General features: G+C 46.4%; 5 non-coding genes and 1 pseudogene across 5 annotated transcripts; 4 read left to right on the top strand and 2 right to left on the bottom strand.

Moving 5' to 3' along the window:
* The first annotated feature begins 2764 nt into the window (after positions 1–2764).
* trnas-gcu (transfer RNA serine (anticodon GCU)) lies at positions 2765–2846 on the top strand. The gene has a single exon. It is a non-coding gene; the product is annotated as a tRNA-Ser (tRNA).
* Positions 2847–7054: 4208 nt separating this feature from the next.
* On the bottom strand, positions 7055–7166 carry LOC125982856 (U5 spliceosomal RNA). The gene has a single exon (XR_007486511.1). It is a non-coding gene; the product is annotated as a U5 spliceosomal RNA (small nuclear RNA).
* Positions 7167–14450: 7284 nt separating this feature from the next.
* trnak-cuu (transfer RNA lysine (anticodon CUU)) lies at positions 14451–14523 on the bottom strand. Its single transcript has one exon. It is a non-coding gene; the product is annotated as a tRNA-Lys (tRNA).
* Positions 14524–15274: 751 nt separating this feature from the next.
* trnat-agu (transfer RNA threonine (anticodon AGU)) lies at positions 15275–15347 on the top strand. The gene has a single exon. It is a non-coding gene; the product is annotated as a tRNA-Thr (tRNA).
* A 3634-nt stretch (positions 15348–18981) lies between these two features.
* LOC125982838 (U1 spliceosomal RNA) lies at positions 18982–19147 on the top strand. The gene has a single exon (XR_007486503.1). It is a non-coding gene; the product is annotated as a U1 spliceosomal RNA (small nuclear RNA).
* Positions 19148–20436: 1289 nt separating this feature from the next.
* On the top strand, positions 20437–20521 carry LOC125982848 (U5 spliceosomal RNA; annotated as a pseudogene).
* Positions 20522–25215: the final 4694 nt, after the last annotated feature.

Below are 25215 nucleotides of genomic sequence, written 5' to 3' on the forward strand. Positions count from 1 at the left end.
GCTGATAATCTGGGTGAAAACGGGCCACCCCACTGCTGGTCTCACCAAATTCACAGGCGGTCTCACACTCAAATTGCAGCAACCATTCCTTCTAATACAAACAATATTATTAATATTGACCCTTTCCAGTTTGCGTACCGTGCCAAGCGGTCCTCTGAGGATGCCATCTGCTCTGCCCTCCACTCGGCCCTCACCCACCTGGAGAGAAAGGACTCATATGTGAGGTTGCTGTTTGTGGACTTCAGCGCTGCCTTCAACACCATTGTGCCGCAGCGACTCATCCGCAAACTCGACGAGCTGGGCCTCAGTACCTCCCTCTGCAACTGGATACTGGACTTTCTCTGTCAGAGGCCTAAGGTGGTGCGTGTTGGCGACAAAATCTCCGCCAACATCACGCTGAGCACGGGGGCCCCCCAGGGCTGCGTGCTCAGTCCATTGCTCTTCACCCTGCTGACGCATGACTGCACTGCGACCTACAGCGACAACCGCATAGTGAAGTTTGCTGACGACACGACTCTGGTGGGTCTCATCACGAATGGCGACGAGACTCGGTACAGGTCGGAAGTTGACCTTCTGACCACGTGGTGCAGGGACAACAACCTCCTGCTGAACGTCAAGAAGACCAAGGAAATCATTGTTGACTTCCGGAAGGGTCACACAACACACCTGCCGCTGATCATTGACGGTGCTGTGGTGGAGAGGGTGAGCTGCACCAAGTTCCTGGGGGTGCACATCAGTGAGGACCTCTCCTGGTCCGCAAACACCTCGTCACTGGCAAAGAAAGCTCAGCGCCGCCTGTACTTCCTGCGGAAGCTCAGGCGTGCATGTGCTCCTCAGGCAGTCCTGTCTACATTCTACCGTGGGACCATTGAGAGCGTCCTCACCAGTTGCATCGCTGTGTGGGGTGGTAACTGCACTGAACAGAACTTGAAGGCCCTGCAGCACATAGTGAATACGGCTGGTAAGATTATTGGTGCTTCGCTCCCCTCCCTGAAAGACATTTACACCTCCCATCTCACCCGCAAGGCAACCTCGATTGCCAGAGATGTGAGTCACCCGGCTCACTCTTTGTTTGACCTTCTGCCCTCTGGGAAGAGGTACAGGAGCCTGCGCTCCCGCACCACCAGACTCGCCAACAGCTTCTTTCTCCAGGCTGTTAGGGCCCTGAACTCGCTACCCCCTTCTGCGTAGCGTGCGGCACTGTTGCGCTATTTTCGGGAATGTCTGCTGTACGCGCACTTGCTCCTTTTTTTTTTTTTTTTTTTTTTTCTGCTCCTCTTATTTATTTATTTATTGTTGTGTTATTTATTCATTATTTATTCAGCACACTTTTGTTATACTTGTTTACTTGTTTGTCTGTTGTGAGCCATGTCTTGTCACCGTGGGATAGGGGGGAACGAAATTTCGGTTTCTTTGTGTGTCTTTGGCATGTGGAGAAATTGACAATAAAGCTGACTTTGACTTTGACTTTGACTTTGACAATAGACGTTCATAGATTTACTATACTTAGAAGGCCTCAACCTAAATAGAAGGTTTAAACGAACGAGTATTTTGTGTTCATTAATGTCTTTTTTACTTAAAACATTGTTGGCGCACAGGATTGTAGGTACCTGATCGAACACATTCTTTCAAACAGCGATTGGGCGTCTATTTTGAGTATTGAAGGTAAAAACAGTTGTATGTCTTTGTACGTGTACTTTTGATATCAGAGAATGGGAAATGATCCCATCTCTGTGTTTTATTTGAAAACATGTGATTTCATAACGACACAAATCGGGAAAGAAAATACGATCGTAATTTCTCAAATGATTTCTCAAATTTCAGAAGTGCTCTATATCTCTCGTGTCGCAAATAATTGAGGCTTTTGTCGTTGCAGTGGAGGTGAATTTGGAGTGTAATTCACCTCCACTGCGACGGTGGCGTTCGAGATTTGACATTTGAATATAAATCTGTCCGTTACATTCCGATTGGTAGCGAATATGACATGGACCTGAGGACTGCATTTTAGTGATGAACGAATTCTGATTAATATCATAGCCGGTTTGGGCGTGTCCATTCAGGGTCATATTTTGTTTCTACCGCTGCCTCGTGGCAGCCAGGCCTAAAAAAAGATGGGAACACCTGAGGGAGGGAGTTTCGCCAAGATGAATTTGGAAGAACTTTATGAAATAAAGTTGATGTTAAAACATAGGTGGACGTAATGTTCAACAGAAGGCTGTTTGGCAACAGTGAACAACGGACAAATTCAGCAAGGTAATTTACTGACGCCATGACCCAGATTCGTTCCGGTGATGCTACGGCCACAACACTATACGATCATGACCAATATGCAATCGCATACAATAAGTTTAGGGTCTTTTCTTTAGGATCTTCAGCCAAGACACCCATGAAAGAATGTTGATGTTAAAATGTCGGTGGAACTATCCAACTGTGCAGATCCGATGATCCCAAAGATTTGGGGTGAGACAACATTGAAAAAACGTTTTGCTTTGTTTACAGTGTCACTTATTTTGTGGCTTACCTTTTCTTCGTTACACATCTAAAGTATCGTATCATTTTACCTTGCGGCTTATACTACACCGTACATACCATATCACGTCGCCTATTCAACTCATGCATGAGATGCGATGGCTGAAATATTTAGGCGATGGGTTGCTACTCCATTGTGCTCTCCACTCATCATTTCATATCACATCCTCGTCGGTTTCACATTCACATCCAAAGTATCTTGGCACAACATACGTAACATGACTTATCAACACAAGACGAGGTGGCCGAGAGGTTAAGGCGATGGATTGCTAATCCGTTGTGCTCTGCACACATGGGTTCAAATCCCATCCTCGTCGAAGGCTTCCTTTGAGAGAATATTTGCCACAAACTAAACAGGAAAGAGGGTTCTCACCTGTGTATGTGTTTTGAACTGTCGCTTCTCTGAGAATCTTTGACCACAAACTGAGCAGGCAAAAGGTTTTTCTCACCAGTGTGGGTTCTTGTGTGTCTTTTGAAGTTTCCCATCTCTGAGAATCTTTGGCCACAAACTGAGTAGGGAAAAGGCTTTTCACCTGTGTGTGTTAATTCATGTGTTTCTAAATTTACCTTCTGAGAGAATCTTTGGCCACAAACTGAGCAGGAAAAAGGGTTCTTACCAGTGTGGGTTGTTGTGTGTCTTTTCAAGCTTCCTTTCTCTGAGAATCTTTGGCCACAAGCTGAGCAGGAAACATTTTTTTCACCTGTGTGTGTTCTTCCATGTGTTTTTAAGTTTACCTTCTGGGAGAATCTTTGAAATTCTGCTGGAATGTAATGGGGTCAGCTGGTCTACTATGGGGCTCATTGGTGCAGGGGAATGATTCTCGCCTAGGGTTCTTTGATTGCCCGGGTTAAACTCCCGGACGAGCTCTTCTTTGAAACACTGTTGTCTATCGGGTGGAGTCAAAGTCAAAGTCAAAGTCAAAGTCAAAGTCAGCTTTATTGTCAATTTCTCCACATGCCAAAGACACACAAAGAAACCGAAATTTCGTTCCCCCCTATCCCACGGTGACAAGACATGGCTCACAACAGACAAACAAGTAAACAAGTATAACAAAAGCGTGCTGAATAAATAATTAATAAATAACACAACAATAAATAAATAAATAAATAAATAAGAGGAGCAGAAAAAAAAGGAGCAAGTGCGCGTACAGCAGACATTCCCGAAAATAGCGCAACAGTGCCGCACGCTACGCAGAAGGGGGTAGCGAGTTCAGGGCCCTAACAGCCTGGAGAAAGAAGCTGTTGGCGAGTCTGGTGGTGCGGGAGCGCAGGCTCCTGTACCTCTTCCCAGAGGGCAGAAGGTCAAACAAAGAGTGAGCCGGGTGACTCACATCTCTGGCAATCGAGGTTGCCTTGCGGGCGAGATGGGAGGTGTAAATGTCCTTCAGGGAGGGGAGCGAAGCACCAATAGTCTTACCAGCCGTATTCACTATGCGCTGCAGGGCCTTCAAGTTCTGTTCAGTGCAGTTACCACCCCAGACAGCGATGCAACTGGTGAGGACGCTCTCAATGGTGCCATGGTAGAATTGTAGACAGGACTGCCTGAGGAGCACATGCACGCCTGAGCTTCCGCAGGAAGTACAGGCGGCGCTGAGCTTTCTTTGCCAGTGACGAGGTGTTTGCGGACCAGGAGAGGTCCTCACTGATGTGCACCCCCAGGAACTTGGTGCAGCTCACCCTCTCCACCACAGCACCGTCGATGATCAGCGGCAGGTGTGTTGTGTGACCCTTCCGGAAGTCAACAATGATTTCCTTGGTCTTATTGACGTTCAGCAGGAGGTTGTTGTCCCTGCACCACGTGGTCAGAAGGTCAACTTCCGACCTGTACCGAGTCTCGTCGCCTTTCGTGATGAGACCCACCAGAGTCGTGTCGTCAGCAAACTTCACTATGTGGTTGTCGCTGTAGGTCGCAGTGCAGTCATGCGTCAGCAGGGTGAAGAGCAATGGACTGAGCACGCAGCCCTGGGGGGCCCCCGTGCTCAGCGTGATGCTGGCGGAGATTTTGTCGCCAACACGCACCACCTGAGGCCTCTGACAGAGGAAGTCCAGTATCCAGTTGCAGAGGGAGGTACTGAGGCCCAGCTCGTCGAGTTTGCAGATGAGTCGCTGCGGCACAATGGTGTTGAAGGCAGAGCTGAAGTCCACAAACAGCAACCTCATATATGAGTCCTTTCTCATATGACAGGCCAATGTTACACAGAATGTACCATGGTCTGCAAGCTTTCTTTGAGGCTCGTTGGTCTAGGGCAGGGGTGTCAAACTCATTTTTGTCGCGGGCCACATTGTAGTCAAAGTTTCCCTCAATGGGCCATTATGACTGTCAACCCAAATAAATAAACGCCTCATATTATATACAGTATAAGCTACAAAACAAACTGACAAATAATTGCTTTTTCAAATCAGACTCGTGGAAACTTTTCACATATTTCAAAAATAATTTTAAGAAGATTCTTAAAAGTTCCGACAATTTGCAATGTTAGTATGACATAGATTTAATGCACAATTTGTCGTTGCGGGCCACAGAAAATGATACGGTGGGCCATAACTGGCCCCCGGGCCTCGAGTTTGACACCAGTGGTCTAGGGGTATGAATCTTGCTTTGGGTGTGAGAGGTCTGGGGTTTAACTCCCAGATGATCCCTTCGTTAAAACATTGCTGTTGATCAACTAGCCCCATTTCATCTGAGGTGCATGTCACATGGGCTGTCAATTGAAACGAAACGGGTTGTGTTCATTTACCTTGGGTCTCTTGAATCTGTTGTTTCGATTCTCATCACTTGAATCTGCCGTCATGTGTCATCCATTGCGCCACTCACCCTACAAGACTGTATCGACTGTAAACGTGTGTGGAAAACTGTCATTGTCCAAAGGAAGGCTGTATAGCAACAGTGACCAGCAGACAAATTCATCAAAGTAATTTGATTATACCATAACCCGGATTCGAATGGAACACAACCATTAACCACTACACGATCATGGCCTGTATGCAGTAGCGTTAAATAAGTTGCGCATATTGGCCATGATCATATAGTGGTTAGTACTCGGCGTTGTGGCTGCAGCAACCCTGGTTCGAATCAGGGTCATGGCATACTCAAATAACTATGTGGAATTTGTCCCTTGCTCACTATTGCTGAACAGCCATCTTTTGGACAATGACGATTTTCCTCACGTTTGCGGTCGATAGCCTTAACTTGTAGGGCGAATGGCGCAATGGATAAAGCAGCATCATGGCATATTCAAATAATGTCACCCATTTTTTTTTTGTTTTTCATTTTTGCAAAAGTGTTACACACAAGTTTATAAGCCACATATTCCTGTGGGGCTCGTGGAGCAATGGATAACGCATCTGTCTACAAATCAAAAGATTCCAGGACTCCTGGCCAGCTCACATACCATTTTGTGGTCAACATTAGCTATGTGTAATTTATGTGAACTTTTGGGTTGAAGTAACTCACAGACACTGTCAAAAAATAGTCTTTCCAATTTTGTCTGATCTTAAGTCTTAGGAATCATCGGATCTGCGTAGTTATTGGATAGTTCAACCAACATTTTAACATCGACATTCTTTCATGGTCTGCCTGGGTGTCGTGGCTGAAGTTCCTAGAGAAAAGACCCTAAACATGCAACTGCATATTGGCCATAATATAGCAATGAGGCGGCTGCAACCCCAGTTTGAATCTGGTTAATAGCAGAATAAACTTGTTGCAGTTATTTTTTATTCACCCTAAACAGTCTTACGTTGGACCATGACAAATTTACATACACACAAGCTTACAGAAAATGACAACTTCCCGTGGGGCTAGTGGCTTGTTTCTTGCTCTGAACAGACAGGCAAAACGATTCCTAGCATTTGCTAATCAAGTCCTAACCAATTCCTGTGTGTATGGGGGGGCAAAGGAACCAATCAGATGGCCCGAATCCATGCATGGCGGATGATGGCAGTGATCAACACAGATATTTGAGAAGTGAAATGAAGTTTATAGGATTTGCAGACAGTGTGCAATCATTATTTAAACAAAAGTAGGCAGGTGCATACATTTGGAAACTCCAACAGAAAAATGACAGCAATATTTAGTAGATCCTCCTTTTGCAGAAATAACTGCCTCTAAACCAGTGGTTCTTAACCTGGATTTGGTCAAACTCTAGGGGTTCGGTGAATCGGTCTCAGGGGTTCAGCAGAGCCTCCACTGCGGAGGTCCGAACACACCAGATTTATAAATTCGTGATAAAGCATATCTGAACTGGTCTCGCAAAGGCAATAGCAGAAGTCACACCGATTTGCTGGTATGTCATTTGTCGTGAATTCATGCATTGTGTTGGTTTTATTCTTTCAGCAAGGTGGTGTTCATGCACTTCTGCATGAGTTCCGCTCTATTCTGGCCCAACTCTTTCGGTGCAGCCGTTGTACATATGATGACCCTGGAAAGTTCTTGGCGAATTATCCATCTTTGCCTTTCATGTTCATCGGGTCTACCATTTTAATAGGTATCTACACTGTGTATTTGGATAGAGACTGCTGAAAGGGGAAGCATATATGCCGTTGGTGAGAATGGGTAGAGATAGACTCTTATTGTTCCTCCCCACGGAAATCTTTAGTAAAAGGCGAAATATTTATTCCATCTGAAAAGAAAGAGAGATCTGATAATCTGGGTCAAAACGGGCGACGTCACTGCTGGTCTCACCAAATTCACAGGCGGTCTCACACTCAAATTGCAGCAACCAGTCCTTCTAATACAAACAATAGACATTGATAGATTTACTATACTTACAAGGACTCAACCTAAATAGAAGGTTTAAACAAGTATTTTGTTTTCATTAATGTCTTTTTTACTTTAAACATCTTTGGCGCACAGGATTGTAGGTACCTGATCAAACCTTCTTTCAAACAGCGTCACCTATCGATTGGGCGTCTATTATGAGTATTGAAGGTAAAAACAGTTGTATGTCTTGGTACGTGTACTTTTGGTATGAGAGAATGGGAAATGATCCCATCTCTGTGTTTTATTTGAAAACGTGTGATTTCATAACTTTATTCAAATCGGGAAACAAAATATGATCGTAATTTCTCAAATGATTTCTCAAATTTCAGAAGTGCTCTATATCTCTCGTGTCGCAAATAATTGAGGCTTTTCTCGTTGCTGGCATGGTTTGGAGTGTAATTTACTTCCACTGTGATGGTGGCGTTCGATATTTGACATTTGAATATAAATCTGTCAATTTACTTTAGAAAGTAAATGTTGTTTTCTAGAAATCCATACTGAGATGTATGAGGAACAACAATTGGGCGTATTCTTAAAAAGACAGACCTACAGCCGACAAAAAGGTTTTGATACGTTCATATCATATGACGAGTCAGGAACGTGGTAATTCCATATTATTTTGCATTGACTAATTTGGTTAATACAGTTTAGCAAGCAAATGCACAGTTCCATAGTACAGTTAATAACATGCTCAAAAGCATTCAGTGTGTCACAGCACCGCAGACCTAAACTCCATGTGCGTACGACTGCGTGTGATTTTTGTTTTAATCAGAAAGACCAGGGGAGAGCGCGAACGCAGTCCACGACTGTTGTGTTTATACGGAGTAGAGATGAACGCGAATGCAACTTCTTTATTCTGCAACTTTTTATTTTCTCCCCACTCATGCCATACATAGCAGTACAATGCCCCTGGCGCACCACAGAGCCCCCAACTGTCAACATTATTTGAGACCTCCAATAACAAACTATATAATATTATAGTTTCAACATACGATAATACCACATCTCATATCTGAACTGTTCTTGCAAAGGCAATAGCAGAAGTCACACTGATTTGCTGGTATGTCATCCCCCCCTATATAGAGGGGTTCGGTGAATGTGCACATGAAACTGATGGGGTTCGTTTAACCCGCCCCCCAAAGAGGGGTTTGTTGAATGCACATATGGACCTGATGGGGTTCGGTACCTCCAAAAAGGTTAAGAACCACTGCCTTAGAGGATTATTCTGCCTCTTGTGTAGAAAGGTCTGTTCCTAACTTTTGCCAAGGTCTTTCAGGGCACCCTGATGGCACGAGTGCCTCTTTTGGGTTGTGTCGCTCTTGTATGCATGTCCTGCAGTTCAGTACCATTTTGTTCACTTGCTGGCTGAGTCCCGGCCACCACACAGATTGACGTGCACGTGATTTACATTCCAGGACACCTAAGTGTCCTTCGTGTAATTTGAACAGCACGTCGTTCCTCATTGCAGAAGGTATTACCAGTCGTGTGTCCTTTAGCATCTTTCACTGTTAATGTGGCTCGCTCCGGCCAGTAATTTTTCAGCGCTGGTTCCTGTTTTGCATGTGCTGGCCATCCTTCCATGCACATGGTCATGACACGCGAGCAGACACTGTCGGCTTTCAACTGCTCTTTCAGGTTTTCTGTATATGATGAGCTGACAGGTAGACTCTCAGTGACACAGTCCACAAATATGTTTGTGCTCTCCATCAGCTCCTGGTCATCAGTGGACATGCGTCATTTTACAGGTTGCACGTGAAAGTGTGTCTGCTGTCCAAAGCGACTTTCCTGGTACGTGCACGATGGAGTATGAGTAGCGCATCACCCTCATCCTGAAACCCTGGATTCTCTGTGGCAAAAGATCCAGTGCTTGGGCTCCAAGCAGGATGAGAAGGGGTTTATGGTCGGTCTCCAGGCAAAACTCCTTTCCAATGAGGAAATCCCGAAACCGTTCACAGGCCCATGTGAGGCCCATGTGAGGCCCAGAGCTTCCTTCTCCACCTGTGTGTATCGTTGCTCAGTTGGAGTGAGTGACCGTGATGCGTAAGACACAGGCTTCCATCCTTCCCCTCATTTCTGAAGAATTACGCCCCCCAACCCATACGATGATGCATCAGCAGATACTTTGGTGTCTCTGCCCGGGTCATACATAGCCAGCACCGGAGGAGAGGACAGAGCTTTCTTTAGGTCTTCAAATGCTGCTGCCTGGTCCATGTCCCAGACCCAGCAGTTGTTTTCTTTGAGAAACATATACACATTCAAACCGGTTAAATCCACACACAATCGCAGCTGTCTTTTGTCCTTTTGGGGCACGACCACCATGCCGGCACACCAATCAGTTGGCTCCTTCACCCGACTAATGACGCCCAGAGCTTCCATGCGCTGGAGCTCTCTCTTGACTTCACCCACCAGTGGTAGTGGAATCCTCCTGGGTTTTTTTACTGAATATGGCACGGCACCTGGCTTGACCTTTATGGTGTATGGTTGTTGTAGCTAACCCAGACCGCTGCGCAACTTGGGGTAACTTGCCTTGAAAGTCTCCATGTCTATGCTCTCGACTCGGATAAGCAAGCCAAGAAATGTGCTCTGGTTTTGATCAATATATCAGTGTTTTTTTTCATTTGCCGTTCTCATCCCTGATGTTTAGCTCTGCTTCAAAATGAGGCTTGTCATCTTTCTGTGGCAACTGTGATTTTTTTTCTGTGGCTCATCACCTGACACCTACCCACAGTTTGCGGTGTATTTGTCTACCTAGACTCAATATATATATTTGTGTGTGTATATATAAACAGTGATCTCCAAGAACCACCATCATGTGTTTTTTTTTTTAACAACGATTACTTCTAGAACATTCCTTGAAAATAATACGTCCTCATCAGTGAGTTGTTTTAGAACAGGCCTGTCGGCTACTCATGTGGTAGTTGGGGGCTGCCTTTTGCCGATGGGCACAACTGTAGTGAATGCAAACTTCCTGTGTTGCAGAGAAGAACCAGCGGACACACATAGTCATTGCTTTTCTTTTTGTACCTTTAATCAGAAATCTGCTGTTGGCTGTAATGAAGATTTGGCACACAAAACGTACCTATATTCCTGGACTTGGACTCTGACTCGGGGACTCGGACTCGGTCGGACTCTGTCATTTTTGCCGGACTCGGACTCAGACTCGGTGCTGATTTTGACCGAGTCCACCGAGTCCGACAATAAAAAAATCACGTTCAATTTTATTTTCATCATGCTGCTCAGAATGCGAGTAGGAATACTGTCCACAGCCCTGCTTACGATCAATGCGGCCACGTTGAGTTGCACTTAGGCTAATGTTTACATTATGTACCAATGTCAAGGACGATTATGTCACCCAGCTTATATCATTGATGTGTTTCGATAGTTGTGGGGTCGTCACTAATTATTTGTGTTTAGATAAATGTCTGAGCTATAATGGTGTAATTAATGATTTAAAAATATTATCTTACATGTCCCGTGTTTCAGAATGGTTATTTAATTGGGCAAGAGTGTTTTCAAGCGTTTTGCCTCATGCCAATGGCACTCAGGGCTAAGGGTGGGCTTCAATGACCATTTTTGTAAAGCCACGCATTTAATACCATGTCAAATAATATATTAGAGTGTAGGTTATGTTCCAATGTATCCACTTCTATCGGTTAAATTGTCAACCGTACATTTATGACTATGCCTCGAGTGATCTACGTTATGAACTAGCACAACTCCGGTGGGGCAGGGAAAATGTTATCGATCCGACGTCCGATTGGAACGTCGCCTCACATTTACGTCCGCCCTCTCAGCAAGGGATCCTATATAAGCCGAACCAGCCAGTGTGAAAGCAGTTGCGTTCGTTCTGATAGATTTTGATCTAAATTAGCCTTGACTAAAGACGAAGCAGTCACATGAATTAACGGAAAAAATTGACAGCCGGACTAGGACCCGGACTCGGACTCGGTGGTCAAGAGGCCGGACTCGGTGCAAAAATCCGACCGAGTCCACAGCCCTGGCTCAAACCTCATTGAATAAAGTACATAAGCAGACAAGTATATTCACATATTAAATAAATAAAAGAAAACATTTTAAACATATAATTATACCTACACACCAAATCAATAAAGAAGACATAACTAAACATTTTTGATAAGTGGTAATGAGAAAGGTTTTTATAACTTTATGATCTGATATATATATTTCTGAGCACTTTGAAATAACAAATGTTTTTTGATATATTGCCTGAATAGCTTAATGACCCTTAAGGAACTATTCAATGCATGCCTGATGATTTTCTAAATCACGGACACTGCCAAAGTCGTCTAAAAATGTTCAGTACTTGATTGTATCTTATGTTTTGACTAATTCTAGACACCAGTTTTCGATTACTACTGAACGTTCTGGACAGAGGGAAATATTTTGCCTAACAAAGAAAAGATATGGTTGAAAGCATGATTAAACTAAGAATATGATGACGTAAGCAAGTACATGGAGATCAAAAGAACAAACAAACAAAAACATGGTAAGTGGTGAGTACAAACTTTGCATGGTCAGGGAACATTAATAAATAGGTAGATGATGTCACAGCCAAAAGCTCACATAATTCCGTACAAAATGACAAAATTGAAAGAATGATGAATGGATGAGGTGGAACAGTATATGTGCAAGAATGTTTACAGGAAGGTCACTTGGAGATAAAACCAGCAGGTGCCAGAGGGAGACAGCCAAGCCAAAGACGATCGTCAAGGCTGAAAGACGGAAAGGACAACAACAGCCCCCACAAATCGAATCTCCCATAATCGCACCCAACCCCACGGAACCAGCTCTCACCGAACCAGCACCCACTCCCATGGAATCAAACTCTCCTGTGAACTTGCCCCACCCCAAAGACTCATCACCCATCAAACTCGGCCCACACTGGCCGACTGAATATAAGCTGACCAAAGAACCTTGAACGTGGCCTTTTCTGAATGGAGACTTTGCGCTCTTGAAAGGCCCAGCGCTGTATTGTACTTTCCTGAAGACAGAGCTTTCTGAACAAGAATTGTGATTGAACTCAACCAACCTGTGTAAGTCTAATTTCTGCTTCAGTGTCTTAGCATTTTCCTAAATCTGAAGAAATCAAACGAGCACACAGTGAGTAAATTGGATAACTGGTGATTGGCAATGACTTTTGCCGTGAGGCGCAGATAGTGCGCTCCCTAAATTGTGGACAAAATCCAACAGGTGCATGAACTCAATCTGTTCTTCAACAGATTTGATTCCGCCTCCCCCCCACCCCTTCACCTCGCTCCGCATCTTTTTCTGCCACCTTCGACACTCCAGCCCCCCCGCCAGCTCACCAACCCCCTCCCCCGGAGTCACTCTTCTGTCTCCTGTCTCCACTCCATCACCCCGGTCTTCCGACATCCCCCTCTTCTTTACAGATCTTCAGGTTCACTTCAGAAAGATCAAAGCAGGGAAGACCCCGGGCCCAGACGACATCTGGCCGAGACTGCTCAGGGATTGTGCGGACCAGCTGAGTGGTGTGGTCAGGTACCTGTTCAACCTAAGCCTGAGCCTGAACAAGGTCCCAGTACTGTGGAAGACCTCCTGCGTGGTCCCTGTACCAAAGGTGCCATGCCCCAAGGAGCCTAACCACTTCAGGCCTATTGCCTTGACTTCCCACCTGATGAAGACTATGAAGAGGATCATCCTGGGTCACCTGCGTTCACTAGTGGGAGCGCAGCTGGACCCCCTGCAGTTTGCTTACCTGCCTGGTGTTGGGGTGGACAATGCATTGATTTATTTACTGCACAGAACACTGCTTCACCTGGAGGACAACAGGAGCACTGGGAAGATCATGTTCTTTGTTTTCTTCAGCGCTTTTAACACCATCCAGCCGTCACTGCTTAGGGTGAAGATGGAGAAGGCGGGTGTGGACCAGTGCCTGACTGCATGGACAACGGACTTCCTCACCGACCGGCCGCAGTTTGTGAGGTTACATCGCAGTGAGTCCGACGTGGTGCACTGCAGCACTGGTGTCCCCCAGGGTAGGGTGCTCCTTTCCTTTTCACCCTGTTCACGTCAGACTTTACCCACGACACCGCACACTGCCACATCCAGAAGTTCTCCGACGACATGGCCATTGTTTGAAATGTCGCAGAGGGGAACGATCTGGAATATAGGTTGGTCATCAAGGACTTTGTCAGCTGGTGTGAGCTCAACCAGCATCAGGTGAACAACACCAGCAAGACGAAGGGGTTGATTGTGAGCTTCGGGAGGACAGCACCCATCTTCACTCCAATGAACATCCAGGGATCGGACAGTGAGGTAGTGGAGAACTACAAATTCCTGGGTGTTCGCCTTAACAACAAACTGGACTGGACTGGACTGATCACACCCATATCCTGTACAAAAAGGGCCAGAGTCGCCTCCATCTGCTGAGGAGACTGAGGTCCTTCGGTGTGTGCAGGGCTCTCCTCCGGACCTTCTATGACTCTATGGTGGCCTCGGCCATCATCTACGCTGTGGTCTGCTGGGGTGGGGGCAGTAGTGACCGGGACAGGGGGGGACTGAATAAGATGCTCAGAAGAGCGAGCTCTGTTCTGGGCTGTCCCCTGGACTCCATTGAGGTTGTGGGTGAGAGGAGGACGTTGATTAAGCTTAAATCCATCATGGACAACACCTCTCACCACCTCCATGAGAGTGTGCGGTTCCTGAGCAGCTCCTTTAGCGGCAGACTTTTTGCACCCTCGGTGTAGGAAGGAACGGTTCCTCAGGTCCTTCATTCCCTCTGCTGTCAGACTTTACAACATGCATGCCGCCTGATAAAATGAATGTGTTTCGTCTCTACTAGCAGCACTTGTGTTTATCCTTGTCTGTTATTTACCCTTTTTTGTAATTCTGGCACTTGTTTTATTCTTGCACTCGTATTATTATTGCACTGATATGCGCTGCTGTGACAAGTGAATTTCCCTGCTGTGGGATGAATAAAGTTCAATCAATCAGTCAAGAGTTGGTTCAGACTGAAGTCAAGTTTTTGATTTCAAAGCATGACACGTTAAATTGACTATGAAAGGGATCGTCTGATCCGAAGTCAGGTGCCTTATCCATTAGGCCACATCGCCATGTGAAATACTCCATGTTTTCAGTGTGGCCTTGATAAGACTGTTTAACGGTTCCCAACAAGCAAGGATGCCCAATGTGGGAACCGAACCCACGGCCCTGAGTTTAAGAGTCTCATGTTCTCCCCACTGAGCTAACCAGGCTTTTCGACCTTGGAATTGTTTCATTTTTTCATTTTTTTTTGAATGGGTTAGGGGAAATAGAGAAATGTTTTAAGTGTGGCCTCTGAAACACATCTATTGATAAGACTAAAGAATCAAAGTTTCCCGACAAGTGTGGGCTGCCCAATATGGGGATAGAACCCACAACCCTGAGATTAAGACTTGCATGCTCTACCACCTGAGCTAACCAGGCTTCTCCTATTAAGAACTGTTTCATTCTTTCACTTTTTTTAATGGGTTTGGTTCACGAAAACCAGAAGCCACGTTTTAGATCTGGCCTCTGAAACACATTCGTTGATAAGACTAAACATTTAAAGGTTCCCAACAAGTGGCAGCTGTCCAATGTTGTCTCTAGTTGGAAACCCCAGCCCGAGTTGGAAACCCTAATTGGAAACCCTTGCCCCAGTTGGAATTCCTAGTTTGAAACCCTACCCGGAGTTGGAACCCTAGTTGGAAACCCTAGCCCTAGTTGGAAATGCTGGCTCTAGTGTGCAATAGAGAAAGCATTTTTTCTTTTGGTTTTTGTCACTTTGTTGCACTGAAAATGGAGATTGGGGGGGAGTCAGCACAACAAAAAAGAAATCAGAAACCAAAACCTTTCTGACAGTATAGAAAAGAATATTAAATAATACATAGAATAAGGTTTACTGTCTGTGAAGTTGAGTTTAATTGAAATGGCCAGTGGTTGAATCAATTTTACAGTAAAATAGCTTTGTAAAACCAACTATTCATGGCCTCGGTAGCGCAGGCGGTAGCGCGTCAGTCTAGTAAACTGAAAGTCGTGAGTTCAACCCTCACACGGGGCTATGTTTTATTTAGTCCTAACCCTAACTCGAGCCCTTGTTGGAAACCCTAGCCCCAGTTGGAAACCCAACTTTGAGAATGGTCAGACAGAAGTACCTTTTTCTTTTGATGAAGTTCAGTTTGATGGAAATGGCCGGTGGTTGAATCAATTTTACAGTAAAATAGAATTTTAAGACAGGTGCCACAAATTCTCGTTGGCGCAGGCGGTAGCGCGTCAGTGTCGTAATCTGAAAGTCGAGAGTTTGATCCTCACACGGTGCATGATTTATATATATTCCAACCCTAAATCTAGCCCTACCTGTAAACCCTAGTCCTAGTTGGAAATCCTAGCCCTAGCCTAGTTAAGTTTGATCAAAATGGGCGGTGGTTGAATCAATTTTACAGTAAAAAACAATTGCACAAATTGCAAATGCATAGCCTCGTTCGCGGAAGTGGTAGTGTGTCAGTCTCATAATCTGGAGGTCGTAAATTCGACCCTCACACAGGGCACACTTTTATATAGTCCTAACTCTAGCCCGAGTTGGAAACCCTCATCCTCGTTGGAAGCCCCAGTTGGAAACCCTGGCCACAATTTGAAACCTTAGTTGGCTTCCCTAACCCGAGTTGGAAACCCTAGTTTCAGAATGCTCAGACTAAAAGTCACTTTATCTTTCTGTGAAGTTCAGTTTGATTGAAATGGCCGGTGGTTGGATCAATTTTACAGTAAAAAAGAATTGTAAAACTGTAAATGCACAGCCTCATTAATGCAGGTGCTAGCATGCTAGTCTCACAATCTAAAGGTCAAGAGTTCGGTCCTCAGCTGGGGCAGACTTTTTATATACCTAGTCCAAACTAGCCCTAACCCTAACTCTAGCCCTAGTTGGAAACCCTAGTCCTAGTTGGAAACCTTAGTTGAAAACCCTATTTCCAGTAGGGAGCAGGTTGCTCAGACTAAAATAACTTTTTCTTCTTTTAAGGGGTAGGGCAGCAAAGTAAGCAGGGATTGTGAATATCAGCAAGCACAGGTTGCTCAACTGGAGTCAAGAGAAACAAATTAAAAATTGTACATCAGATGAAAAATGTGCCTCTTTCTTTTGGCTTTTGTCACTGACAATTGGGGTCACCACAACAAAGATCAAAACATCACACAAACAGTTTACCTATATTTTCCTCTTTCAATTTGATGATACACTAGACATGAATACCTGTTTAGATTTGAAATCTTATCCATTAGGCCAGATAGCCATACAGGAAATTCTGACAAGTGATAGCAGTGCAATGATTTTTGAGCATATACAGTAAATCTACAGCCTAGATTAAAGTGGAGTTAACTGACTGGATCAGAAGATTAAGGGGTTCAAGTCCCTTCGTTGTCAATTTAATGAATGTCAAGAGGAAAGTAGCCTAGTGGATAATGTGTCTAACATTAAATAATAGTTTTTATTTTGTTTCTGCATTACCCAATACATCTCCTTCACATTGTGACACATTCTCCCATTATCTGTCTGTGTTAGGTAGAGAAAAAGATTTTAAAGGAAAGGTAAGTATTGTTGTGTTGTGTTTTGTTGTATTGTGTGTTGTCATTACCGTATTTTCTGGACTATAAGTCACATTTCTTTTCATAGTTTGGGTGGGGGGGCGACTTATACTGAGGAGCAACTTATACGTGATTTTTTGTCACAAATTTTCAAAATAAAAAAAAAACGAAAAATGGATAAACGAACCGTGATGTAGCAAGGGATTACTGTAGTTTGAACTGCAAGTGACATCAGCGGCGCGGCGGTTGTTTACTTAAAGGACAAAGGATTCGATCACGGGATGACGAAGATGACGAAGGGCCCCATGTACTACCGGCATCTTTAGTGGCTTTGCTTGTAAGTGACACAGAGGACGAAGAGTTTTTTTTTTCCCAATGATCATCACACACACATCTGGGTGTGGTGAGATTTGTCCTCTGCATTCAACCCATCCCCGTGTGATTTTGATCCATCCCCTGGGGGAGAGGGGAGCAGTGAGCAGCAGCGGTGCCGCGCTCGGGAATCATTTGGTGATCTAACACCCAATTCCACCCCTTAATGTTGAGTGCCAAGCAGGGAGGCAATGGGTCCCATTTTTATAGGTATGACCCGGCCGGGGTTTGAACCCACAACCTTCCAGTCTCAGGGCGGACACTCTACCACTAGTTTGAAGGATTTAATGATTTGGAGTGACACAGAAGGTTTGAAAAACTATTATATGTTTCACGCACACCCGGTCCTATTCTATGGAGCTCTCTTCCACCTCTGTGGCTGGAAGTGCCACCTCCAGGGATGGAAGTCCACGCTGCCACACGCCTGGAAGTCGATGCCGGTGCTTGGGGCTGTGTGGCGGTGAACTGTTTATGTTATTGTTATTTGATATATTTGTCATTTTCAAAACTTGTTCAGGAAAAAAAATATTATTCAGTGGTAATGTTGGACGTTTTCAATAAATACAAATTCATACAGTTTTAGGGTTCTCAGGTTAAAAAAGGCAATGCATGCACGGGGTCCCCCAGGGCTGCGTGCTTAGTCCATTGCTCTTCACCCTGCTGACGCATGACTGCACTGCGACCGACAGCGACAACCGCATAGTGAAGTTTGCTGACGACACGACTCTGGTGGGTCTCATCACGAAGGGCGACGAGACTCGGTACAGGTCGGAAGTTGACCTTCTGACCATGTGGTGCAGGGACAACAACCTCCTGCTGAACGTCAATAAGACCAAGGAAATCGTTGTTGACTTCCGGAAGGGTCACACAACACACCTGCCGCTGATCATCGACGGTGCTGTGGTGGAGTGGGTGAGCTGCACCAAGTTCCTGGGGGTGCACATCAGTGAGGACCTCTCCTGGTCCGCAAACACCTCGTCACTGGCAAAGAAAGCTCAGCGCCGCCTGTACTTCCTGCGGAAGCTCAGGCGTGCATGTGCTCCTCAGGCAGTCCTGTCTACATTCTACCGTGGCACCATTGAGAGCGTCCTCACCAGTTGCATCGCTGTCTGGGGTGGTAACTGCACTGAACAGAACTTGAAGGCCCTGCAGCGCATAGTGAATACGGCTGGTAAGATTATTGGTGCTTCGCTCCCCTCCCTGAAGGACATTTACACCTCCCATCTCGCCCGCAAGGCAACCTCGATTGCCAGAGATGTGAGTCACCCGGCTCACTCTTTGTTTGACCTTCTGCCCTCTGGGAAGAGGTATAGGAGCCTGCGCTCCCGCACCACCAGACTCGCCAACAGCTTCTTTCTCCAACTGTTAGGGCCCTGAACTCGCTACCCCCTTCTGCGTAGCGTGCGGCACTGTTGCGCTATTTTCTGGAATGTCTGCTGTACGCACACTTGCTCCTTTTTTTGCTCCTCTTATTTATTTATTTATTTGTTGTGTTATTTATTCATTATTTATTCAGCACGCTTTTGTTATACTTGTTTACTTGTTTGTCTGTTGTGGGCCATGTCTTGTCACCATGGGATAGGGGGGAACGAAATTTCGGTTTCTTTGTATGTCTTCGGCATGTGGACAAATTGACAATAAAGCTGACTTTGACTTTGACTTTGACTTAAACAGTTCTACGAATCCTGTTTCATCCACTGAGTGTGTATGTGCCACACGTTTTTAGCAATTAAGCCCGTGACTGAAAATGGCGTGTGCGGTAAAGACGTCGGCCCATGATCAAGAAGGTGGTTCACCCCATGTGAGGCTCAGCCATTGCACTACGGTTGTGCTGACCTCTGCAAATTCCCCTACTGTGTGAATCTTGACTGCATTATTTCTGGTAGTGGGGGACTGTGTTCGCGCTCTCCTCTGGTCTTTCTGATGAAAACAAAAATTAAGCGCAGTAGTATGCACATGGAGTTTAAGTCTGCGATGCTGTGACACACTGAACGCTTTTGATTATGTAATTAACTGTACTCTGGAACTGTGTGTCAGGGTTCTCCAGATTATCCTTATCGTATGATTATGTTGGAATGCAGCCTGTAATAAATAACCTAGCTAGATTAGTTTTATGCTTATGTTGGAATGCAACCTGTGATAAATCACCTAGCGTGTCCCATCCTATACAAAGTCGTAAAACACCCCTTGCTATGTTTTGACTAGAGGTCAAGGGCTTTCTCTATTCAGTCCACTCTTACCCCCACCCTGTTTCTCTTAATAAAAATGCTCTTGCAGGAGGCGAGAGTCAGACCTCCATTCGAACATCGCTGTACGCACAGCGACGAATGGACTCTCCACCTGCAGGTGTCTAAAGGGACTTACTCGTCTCCCGTGTGGTTCTTGCAAAATAAGTTGGACTGAGCGAATCTCTAACACTGTGCATTTGCTCGCTAAACTGTATTCACCAAATTAGCAAATGCAAAATAATATGTAATTACCACGTTCCTGACTCGTCATATGATATGAACGTATCAAAACCTTTTTGTCGGCTGTAGGTCTGTCTTTTTAAGAATGCGCCCGATTGTTGTTCCTCATACATCACAAGTATGGATTTCTAGAAAACAACTTTTACTTTCTAAAGTAAAATGACAGAAATATTTTCTAATGTCAAATATCAAACGCCACCAACGCAGTGGAGGTGAATTACACTCCAAACCATGCCAGCCTCAATTATTTGCGACACAAGGGAGACATAGAGCATTTCCGAAGTTTGAAAAATCATTTGAGAAATTACGATCGTATTTTGTTTCCCGATTTGTGTTGAATAAAGTTATGAAATTACAAATTTTCAAATAAAACACAGGGATGGGATCATTTCCCGTTCTCTCAGACCAAAAGTACACGTACCAAGACATACAACTGTTTTTACCATCAATAATCAAAATAGACGCCCAATATAATTGAAAGAACGAGCGCCATCAGTGTTCGATCAGATACCTACAATCCTGTGCGCCAACAATGTTTAAAGTAAGTGAGACATTAATGAACACAAAATACTCGTTTAAACATTCTATTTTGCTTGAGTCCTTGTAAGTATAGTAAATCCATCAACTTCTATTGTTTGTATTAGAAGGAATGGTTGCTGCAATTTGAGTGTGAGACCGCCTGTGAATTTAGTGAGACCAGCAGTGGGGTGGCCCGTTTTGACTCAGATTTTCAGATCACTCGTTTCTCTTCAGATCGAATAAATCTTTCGCTTTTTACTAAAGATTTCTGTGGAGAGGAACAATAAAGAGTATACCATTTCCGTGGAGAGGAACAATAAGAGTATATCTCAATTTGTTGATGCTCTGCGAAAGAATATCAATATTGCAACGGATAGCCGCCTATATCATACTCCGTGCAACAATCATACGTTCACATAATTCATACCGGCACGTGTGAACATGTTCACATAAACAGAGAAATTATGCCGAGTGCAGACAGACAATCACGTTTAAAACCTCGTTTATCATCCATCCATTTATCCATCCTATTCCGCTTATCCGGGTTGGGTCGAGGGGGAGACAGCTTTAGGAGGGACTCCCAGGCTTCCCTCTCCCCAGCCACTTCATCCAACTCAACCCGGGGAATCCCAAGGCGTTCCCAGGCCAGCCGAGAGACATAGTCTTTCCAGCACGTCCTGGATCGCCCGCGAGGTCTCCTACCGGTGGGACATGTCCGGAACACTTCCAAAGGGAGGCGTCCAGGAGGCATCCTGATGAGATGCCTGAGCCACCTCATCTGGCTCCTCTCACCGTAGAAGAGCAGCGGCTCTACTCCGAGTCCCTCCCGGATGACCAAGCTTCTCAAGGGAGAGCCCGGACACCCTGCAGAGGAAACTCATTTCGGCCGCTTGTATTCTGGATCTCGTTCTTTCGGTCACGACCCAAAGCTCGTGACCATAGTTGAGGGTAGGAGCGTAGATCGACCGGTAAATTGAGAGCTTTGCCTTTTGTCTCAGCTCTCTCTTCACCACGACGGATTAGTACAGAGTTCGCATTACTGCCGACGCTGCACCAAACCGCCTGTCGATCTCGCGCTCCATCCTGCTCTCACTCGTGAACAAGACCCAAAGATACTTGAACTCCTCCACTTGGGGCAGGATCTCATCCCCGATCCGGAGAGGGCATCCCACCCTTTTCCGACCGAGGACCATGGCCTCGGATTTGGAGGTGCTGACCCTCATCCCGACCACTTCACACTCGGCTGCGAACCACCCCAGTGAGAGCTGGAGATCACGGCTTGAAGAAGCCAACAGCACCACGTCATCTGCAAAAAGCAGAGACGCAATGCTGAGGTCCCAGAACTGGACCCCCTCAACGCCTTGGCTGCGTGTAGAAATTCTGTCCATAACCATTATGAACAGAATCGGTGACAAAGGGCAGCCTTGGCAGAGTCCAGCCCTCACTGGGAAATAATCTGACTTACTGCCAGAAATGCGGACCAAACTCTGGTATTGGTGATACAGGGACCAAACCGCCCTTATCAGTTGGCTCAGCACCCCGTACTCCCGAAGCACCCTCCACAAAACTTCCCGAAGGACACGATTGAACCCCTTCTCCAAGTCCACAAAACACATGTGGACAGGTTGGGCGAACTCCCATGCCCCCTCGAGGATCCTGCCCAGGGTGTAGAGCTGGTCCACTGTTCCATGGCCAGGACAAAAGCCACACTGCTCCTCCTTAATCCGAGGTTCGACCTCCCGACAGACCATCATCTCCAGCACCCCTGAATAGACCTTACCAGGGAGGCTGAGGAGTGTGATTCCCCTATAGTTGGAACACAACCTCCGGTCTCCCGTCTTAAAGAGGGGAACCACCACCCCAGTCTGCCAATCCAGAGGCACCGTCCCCGATGTCCACGCAATGCTGTAGAGGCGTGTCAGCCATGATAGTCCCACAACATCCAGAGCCTTTAAAAACTCTGGGCGGATCTCATCCACCCCCGGGGCCATGCCCCAGAGGACTTTTTTGATTACCTCAGTGAGTTCGACCCCAGAGATTGGAGAGTCCACCTCAGAGTCTCCAGGCCCTGTTTCCACAATGGAAGGCGTGTCGGTGGAATTGAGGAGGTCTTCAAGTACAGTCAGCTTCTGCAGCCAGGGATCGGTCCGCCAAGGTCCCTGCCTTTTTCCGCCGCCCATTTTGCACTGCACCCGACCCCTTTGGCCCCTCCGGCAGGTGGTGAGCCCATGGGAAGGGGGACCCGTGTTTCCTTTTCGGGCTGTGCCCAGCCGGGCCCCGTGGGCGAAGGCCTGGCCACCAGACGCTCGCCTTCGAGCCCCACCTCCACGCCTGGCTCCAGATGTGGGGCCCGGTGACCCGCGTCCGGGCGAGGGAAAACAAAATCCATTTATGTTTTTCTTCATAAGGGGCTTGTGAGAGCCGTGCTTTGTCTGGCCCTTCACCTAGGATCCGTTTGCCATGGATGACCCTACCAGGGGCATGAAGCCCCAGACAAGATGGCTGCTAGGATCATTGGGGCGTGCAAACCCCTCCTCCACGGTAAAGTGATGACTAACGAAGGGGCTTCGTTTATCAATGCAGTTTAACTTCTGGTGGGGCCCATTTGAATTGGCACATGCCAGTCTATTGTAATTTGGCAAAAAATATTGTTTTTAAATAAAAACCAATAACCAACCCTGTCAATTGCACAAGCACTCCTCTTTACTGTTCACAAGCACAATCACAAGTACAAGTCGTCTTCATCCATAAGCACATGAGTCTTTCCTTGTTAAAACACAGCAGCCCTACAAAAAATGTTCCATCAACTTTTAGTGTCTTAATAGACAATGATGGTATTTATTTAAATATTGAAACAAAATATCTACCTCCTTCAATGTTACACGTGAATGCACATACAGAGAGAAGTTTTATTCATTTTGATAAGGCTACATGAAGCAAAATATAAAGGTGAATACACACTGTTTTCGTGCACCATTTTAGCCCAATTCCATCATTTCCTTGTCTGTCTGTGCCTCCTTACCAGCAAATTTCTGGAAGTCCACATGGCGTCTTTGATGGCAGCAAAAGTGAGCCACTGCTTTGTAAAGTCTTCTTGCTTGATTTTCAACGGGCTCACCCCATAGAGTACAAGGTTCAAGATTCAAGATTCAAGAGTTTTTTATTCGCCATGTTTGAGCGTGCCAAACAAGGAATTTGACTTCGGTAAATCACAGCCTCTGTTCAACATTTAGGTGACTAACAACAACATGTGAAAAATGAAAGATATTCTCAAACATCCCCTGATCTTAAACTGATCTTAAACTCCCAAGAGGGCAAGGAAAAACTCATAACTCCAGCTAGGGGAAATGAGAAACCTTGAGAAGAGACCACAGATGGGAGGGTCCCTCTTCTAGGATGACCAGGCTGCAATGGATGCAGAGAGGACACATAGTACAAACAGTGTAAACAAAAAAGGTGTGGAAAGCGGGATGTTATTGCACAGTAATGACTCTGAGACTCTAAGAGTGGTGTGAGTTCATCAGAGCGACAGCCTGGGGGAAGAAGCTGTCTCTGTGTCTGCTGGTTTTAGTGTACAGAGCTCTATAACGGCGTACGGAGGGGAGTAGTTCAAACAGGCTGCAACCTGGGTGCGAAGGGTCTGTTGAGATGTTGATGTCTGCATTCAACACTTCCCTTGCCGGGAACTGCAGGTCGCCCACAGGTATACGGCAGCCATGAACTACCTGAGCAGGTGCCACACTGACTCCTGGGCGCCACAGCCAGGTCGGTGGCACGTTGAGAGCGCTGATATGCCCCGGGAGTGCATAACGGACCTGACTGGGAGGCCATCATGGGCCACCATCCACGACAGGTCCCAACAAGTTTGTTTCGAGAGGGCGGGGTGGTTGACGTTGTGCCAAACTGTTGTGGGCTCGCCGAATGCGGGTCCGAGCACTGGACAAACCACTTCCCGCTGTACGACAGAGATCATAGATCTGTGACTTGTTAAAATTTTCTTGCTCTAATTTAAAGTTCTTCAAAAACTTTTTGGTGAAGAAATAAGAAAGTGGCGCGTTAAAAGACACAGGAATTCATTGGTCGATGGGTATTAGCTTTAGTTTCCGGAGGTATGTGTCACGTCTCGCCCTGCTCCACTATGTGTCTGTCTTGGTTTCTGTCTGTGTGCTCGTCCCTCCCCTCCTGTGTGCCCATGATCAGTGTGATTGTTCCCACCTGCCTCTCGTTACCTGTCGTGTATAAAAGTCCTGTCTGCCCCTCTCTCCCTGTTGGATCATTGGTTTTGGTCATTGGTTTTGGTCATTGGTTTTGGTTCCTGTCGTTCGGTGTGTCGTCCTGTCTTGGTGCCGTCATGTCCTGCTGTCTTCTTGTTCCACGTCCCGGTCAGTCAGTCAAGTTATTGTTTAAGTCATTGTCAGTTTACCGAGTCTGTATTTTGAGTTGCTTCAATAAACCCTGGTCCAAGCTGCACTTGGTCGTCCTGCTCCATGCTCCACCACCCGACCGTGACAGAATGATCCGACCATCACAACGACCAGCGCTTGGATCCCCCTCCACCACCAACTCCCGCTGCGATGCCCGATCGTCGTCCGAGCTTGTTCCAGTGCCATGGGCTTGCAGCTGCCATCGGACTTCGCTCCCGCGACGCCGGACCCGCGGCCGCCATCGGAATTCCTCCCAGCACCATCGCCTCTGCGAGCGTCATCGGACTTGGCTCCCGCGACGCCGGACCCGCGGCCGCCATCGAAGTTCCTCCTGGCACCATCGCCTCTGCGACCGTCATCGGACTTCGCTGCCGCGACGCCGGACCCGCGGCCGCTATCGGAGTGCCCCCCGGCGCCATCGGACTCGCGGGCACCACCGGGCTCCATCCCAGCGTTGCAGAACCTGCGGGCGTCGCCAGATTTCGGGCCAGCTGCGCCGGACCCGCGATCGTCCCTGGCCCCACTCCCACTGCTGCGGCGCGTGATGGCTCTTGCCGCCGCGCACAGCCCC

Source organism: Syngnathus scovelli, chromosome 15 (genome assembly GCF_024217435.2).
Source record: "Syngnathus scovelli strain Florida chromosome 15, RoL_Ssco_1.2, whole genome shotgun sequence".
In the NCBI taxonomy this organism is placed as follows: domain Eukaryota; kingdom Metazoa; phylum Chordata; class Actinopteri; order Syngnathiformes; family Syngnathidae; genus Syngnathus; species Syngnathus scovelli.